Raw genomic sequence first — 6,173 nt, forward strand, 5'->3', positions numbered from 1 at the left:
ACTTCTAAAGCAGAAGCAGTCAAACAGCAAGACCATTTGTTCCAGATATAATAACGCCTTGCCTTCCTCTCTGTTACCATCAAAAGCTTCTGTGTTTGTGGGAGAAAATCTCTCCCCCATCACCAGCCCAGTCCTTCCTGCCGTGAGGTCACAGCCCTGTCTTTGCGACACAGCTGTCTGTTGCTAGGGTAGTGTTTGTGCTTTCACAAAATCAGCACAGCAATGACTTCACAAGCAAGGTCATGGAGGAGCAGATGGGCTTGGGAGGAGGGAGGGAGACAGACCCCTTGTTTAAACACAAATAGCGGTGATAATTAATTAACCAAAGTAGCAGGGGAAATTATGAAAAACATGTGAAAGGTAAATGGATTTCTGTTTAGCTGTCTTTCCCAAGAGGCTAAATGTCTCAATTGCAGAAGGGAGATCTTTACAATGAACTAATGAAACAAGGACATTTTCTCTAGTTTCTTCAAGTGGAGGCTCCTGGAAAAAAATACGAACAGAGCCTACACTTTGCCATCCTTCTGCCTTCCCTTCTCATCACCACTTGTTGACCTCAACTAAAAGATCAATATTTTCTATCAGAACCTTGAGTACCTATATCTTTTCAGCATACAAGGGCTGTAGTGGGAATAGACAATTATTTAGACAGGAAGTTTATTGTTCTGCAGTAGCTTAACAGCAAACACGCTCTGTTGATAAAGGAAGCTGTTACACGTTTATTCTTCTGACTTCCAAAGCCAAAAGCTTGTCTTTGGAGTTGACCAAGGTGGTCTTTTTCTTCTTCAAACACATAAGGTTTGAATGATAAGGAATTGGCAGCCCAGCTATGCCTCTACTTACACCCATGCTTTCATCTTTTGGCATGGCAGTGCTGGTTCTGCTGTACACCTTCATGTTTTTGCCCAAGTCAGCAGATTTAATTCCAGAACATGAAAAAGCAACTTAACCAGGTAAGATCAAGGGAATCATCTCAATATGCAAGTGAATCCATGGAATACTCTGAAGAACTCGGACAGCATTAAGTACAAAAGTTGTTCTCTCTTCATCATCCCTTCTCTGTACTGCATTTGTGTCACAGATATAGGTCAATATACATTCATCCATTTGAGATTTAAGGGGAAAGAGAGCATCTTGTCCATATTCTCTTCATTATTTATTCTATGAACACACAATTCTGCCTGTCACCTTTTCAATGGGAGCAAAGACTCTTAAAAAAAAAGAATAAAAAGATTCTATGCTTACAAGAAGGGTAGGAAACCTTACCAGAAGGTAAGGTGTTTTTGTGACTGACAGTTCTTTCATGCCAAAGAAGTTTGGAAAAGCAAAAAGCCAAGAAATGCCATTCAGACACATTAAAATGAGTTCAAGAGAACTTCTACAAGAAAAGTGATGGTTTCAGTAGGTTTTCTTCTACATACTGGACTCTGTCCATCCAGCAGTTCTCTGTTTTCTCCTAACACAAACATTGTCACGTCAAACATAAGCACCTAGATTCACGGAACAATCATTGCGATTGAAAAGTGCCACTGGAGATAGTCTAGTCTGTCTGCTTTGCTCAGAGCAAGGTTAGCTAGAATGAGTTGCTCAGAGCCATGTCCAATTTTTAACATCCTCTCCAATGATGAAGATCCCATAACTTTCTGAGCAGCCCGTTCCAGTTCTTGAGCATCCTTTCAGTAAAAATAAAAGTTTTTTCCTACATTTAAATGGAGTTTCCTGTATTGAAATTTGGGCCCACTGCCTCTTGTACCTTCTCTGCCTATGACTGAGAAGAGTGTCTCCAGTTTTCAATTCGCTCTGCTTTGCACTTATCTAATCCATACATCATCAGCTCGTCAGTGAGAATCTTATGTCAAAAGGTGAGACAGTGTCAAAAGGCTTTAAAAAGTCAAAACAAACCACATGATCAAGATCTCTGATATAATGATTCACTGAACTAATAATTGCATTATAAATCCATGCTGACTATACCAAATTACTCATGTCCTTCAAGGGTCTGGAAATGGTTTCCAGGATTATTTGCTCCATCACCTTCTCAGGAAATAAGGTGTGGTTGAACATGCTGTAGTTCCCTACGTTTTCCTTCTTGCCTTTCTTGAAGACAGGTGATGCTCTCTTCCAGTCTTCAAGAACTTCCCCCAGTTACCAAGACCTATGGAAGTAATCTAGAGTGGCTTCACAATGACATCAGTCAAATCCCTCAGTATTCATGGAAACATCTGTCAGGTTTCATGGACTTGTCTGTATCTAGTTCGTTTAAATAATCTTATACTGCTCTACTAGGGCTAAATTGCCGTTGTGCCAGTTTCCCACTTCTCTCAGAGGCCAGTGATTCCTGAAGGCAAACCTTCCTAGTAAAAATCAAGGTGAAGACAGCATCAAGTACTTTGGTCTTTTCCAAATATTTTGACACCAGGTCTCTGCTCCATTCAGCAATGGTCCCACATTTTCCTACACTGACCACACAGAGTATTTTTATAGAAAACGTTGCTGTCTGCAGAGTTAAATTAGCTGATACTTATTTCAGGAGGAGCCCCACCTTCTAGGTATCATGGTGAGCCATGCTGGTTACAGCTGTCTCTTTTATCAGCATTGCTAATACATGGTCTGGGGGTAAGTTACTGCTGCCTCCTATCAGATAATTAGTCAGTAAATCATTCAACCAACTACAAGGTATATAGCAAGGACAATGTTTCCAAACCATATTATCATCATCAGACATTTATAGTGCACTTTATCGCAAAGGATTCAGAAGATTTACATATACCCTGTAGAATAGTGACCTTTTTTTTACACCTGCTGGTAAAGTGCAGCCCTCTTACAAGGGAGGTGTCTATGTTTTTTAAAGAGTCATGTTATGGAATAAGCTTATCACAGGAAATTGTACAGATTACTTCTGTTTCTACTTGACATTTTTAAAACAGTTCAAGGAGAATAAGTGGTCTAGGGTGGAATTCTGCAAGGAGGCTGCAGCTAAAAAACAGTCTTTTCAGTTACAAGATAGTTATACCACGTTACAGTAACGTGACTTTTTACAGGGGTTTGCAATTATAGTGCTAGAAAATAAAGTTCTGCAATTTCTTCATGTTTCAAACTGAGTTTTTCTCCATCTCTTTGATACACTGCCATCTAAGCACAACCAAATAATGCCTTTAATTTAAGCCTGATAGGCTTAATGGGACAGCTCCCATGAAGCCACCAAGAAGAAGTAAGAGCCTCAGTCCTTTTGTGGTTTTGTTAGCTTTGGTCATAAAAGGAGATGGAGCAAAATCATTATGTGACTCTGGTGCCTCTGCCAGTAGGATTTAATTGAGCAATACTGATCTAGTGATGAAGTGGGAACAATGCTAACGTTTAATTCTTGCAAACAGGCAACATCCATGACCAGATATCACTTTTATGTGAAACACATGCCCTCTTATGTCATATTACTTTAAAATCATAGAATCAGATAAGCATTTATGTTGAAAAAGACCTATAAGTTGATTCAGTCCAACCATAAACCTAACACTACCAAGTTCCACTAAACTATGTCCCTAAGTGACACATCTACACATCTTTTAAATACCTTCAGGGATGATGACTCAACCACTTCCCTTGGCAGCCCATTCCAATGCATGAGAGATCTTTCAGTAAATATTTTTTTCCTACTATACATCCTAAACTTCCCCTGGCCATTTGAGGACATTTCCTCTTGACCTATCTCTTGTTACCTGGGAGAAGAGACAGAACCCCACCTATCTACAACCTCCTTTCAGGTGGTTGTAGAGAGCAATGAGGGCCCTCTTGAGCCTTCCTTTCTCCAGGCTAAACACCACTAGCTCTCAGCTGTGCTTGTGCTCCAGACCCTTCACCAGCTCCATTGCCCTTCTCTGGACATGCTCCAACATTGTTCTTGAAGTGAGGGGCCCAAAACAACAGACTTTTTGAGATGTGGCCTCACCAGTGTCAAGTACAGGGGGAATATCCTAGTCCTGCTGTCATTCCAGGGGAATGACAATAGTGCTGAGGAATTTCTCCTTCCCAGTAGCCAGATCTCATTCAAGTCCTGATTCCAATAGTAATCCCAGGACTCTTTTGGAAGGGAAAGATCTCCCAGGATGTAAAGGAGCTCAGTTTTGCTGCTCTGCTACAGGCTTTCTCATCTTGGTTCAGCTGCCCACACAGAAGTCATTTGACTTGCCTTATTGCAAGTAAGGTATCTGCACAAGGCTGGCAAATATGAAATAATATATCCTCTATTCTGAAGCAGTCAGGATATCCTAGGGCATCTCAAAAGGTAGCAGATGATTTCTGGTGTGTCCATGATAGTATTTTGGTTCAGAGTGTAAACGTGCTAATGAAGAGAATCAGCAGGTTAACCCCACTGCCCGAGTCTGGATTGTGGAGCTGTCTAGACGGGCACAGACTGGATTTTTTTCTACTGAAAATACAATGTACATCATAGGTACTCCACTTGCTAATGGATATTCAATTCCCAGCTAGATTTAGTTCAAAGCAACCTTCCTCAAAAGTTTTACAGTCAGATCCTCTGTCCTGATGTTTCAACTCTATAGATCTGCTTTTACAGGTCTACATTTTTCATAATGCAGATACAGGCAAGTCCCTAGTCCAACTCCTCATTTAGACTATCCTAATTACAAACTGTTCTGGTCTAATCATGGATAAGTAAATTCAAGAATACAGGGTGCTCTGATACTGCTGGAATCAGAGATGTGTGTGAAGGGAACAGGAACTGGAAGAATCATCATGTAAAGAAATACAGTCAGATCAAAGATTCAAATTTCCATGTATGCCTGAACAGGTCCTTAACAAGGGCAAACATATTAATAGTGGCAGTCCCACTGCTGACATCAGCATCACGACTGTGCTGCTCCCCATGCCCTCTCATGCTTCCAATAATCTTTAATTGCAAATGACAATGTCCTTGATGTTAAAAAGAACAATATTTATTGAGAGGAGAGGTAGTTTTTATCTTGTGCTTACCAAAAATCATGTCTCTTTCACTGGCTTCCCTTCCCTGATCCTCATCCACTTTCCTCTTGAGATACAGCTACACACACACACACACTTCCTCCTCATAGAAGAAAACCTGCTATTCCCTCTAGCTTTTTGCTAGCCTAAATTGAAGTTTGCCAAGCAGAACTAATACCACTGACTTGTAGACCAGTCCCATTTCCCTTGTGTCACTATTATGTGGGAAGGCTGAATGAAGAATGGCCAACTAAATATGACTGCCAGAGCTTCTTCAGGTAAAGAGAAACCTCACTTTCTTTTGTCATTATCTTCATGTGCATTGTCATCCTCTTCTCTCCCTCCCTTTACTATGGCAAGTCCACTCAATCACAGCTTGAAAAATGCATTTTTTATTTTTCTCTTTATTTTTTGCTCTTCATCTTCTAGAGCTATAAAATTATGTTCAAGTTCATTTCTAGGATAGTATAGATCTATTTTTCCTAAAAAATTACTATGAAATGCTCAATATATTGGGGTTTATTCCAGAGACCTCCTGAAATAAAAAGAAAGCTGCAGAATCAGGGTTTCACAGCTGGGCATACAGTGTAGTATATACAAACCCTCTTTAGAAACAGGCAATGGAAGAACACTTGTTCAATCCCACCAAATACACCCTACTGGCAGAGGGCAGAGGTGATAGCAACCAGAGAAAAAGGGCTTCTAAGGGATGCAGTAGAAACTCCTTGGAAAAACAACATGAAAACGACACTCTAAAGACTTGAATTCCTTCCTTCATCAGAAATTACATAGTGGAAGGGATGAAAGTCCTTTTGGAGGATGCCCCAGGAACAGAGGTTTCAGGTCTGTTGTGCTTAAATGTAACCTTTTTCTTCAAGAAGAATGCTTCTCAGAGATGCTATACAGTCGTTCCCATGTTTGGTGGAATGGAATAGTTCAACTGCCCCTGCAGCCTGCTTTTCCCATTCAAAAAATCCTAGGGGTGACTTTTTGTGCAGACTGGCGCCATGCAAAAGCAAAGTAGTGACAGGCTTGTCATGGCTACACCAGGGACAGCTGCAAAATTCCCTTGTTACAGTTCCCTACAACCACACACAGACAGTGTCTTTGAGGTCAAGAATAAAACCCCTCAAAATGTTTGGCAAAGCAAATAACTGGCACTGAATCTTGAGACTATGAAACAGCTTTGCTATAAA

The 6,173-nt window shown here is 40.6% G+C and overlaps 1 long non-coding RNA gene across 1 annotated transcript; it reads left to right on the forward strand.

The window, feature by feature from the left end:
* The first annotated feature begins 245 nt into the window (after positions 1-245).
* LOC108497186 lies at positions 246-5,776 on the forward strand. The gene is made up of 3 exons (XR_001874711.1): positions 246-360; positions 873-953; positions 5,759-5,776. It is a non-coding gene; the product is annotated as an uncharacterized LOC108497186 (long non-coding RNA).
* The last annotated feature ends 397 nt before the right edge of the window (positions 5,777-6,173 follow it).

Source organism: Lepidothrix coronata, unplaced genomic scaffold, assembly GCF_001604755.1.
Source record: "Lepidothrix coronata isolate B3197 unplaced genomic scaffold, Lepidothrix_coronata-1.0 Scaffold46, whole genome shotgun sequence".
Taxonomy (NCBI): domain Eukaryota; kingdom Metazoa; phylum Chordata; class Aves; order Passeriformes; family Pipridae; genus Lepidothrix; species Lepidothrix coronata.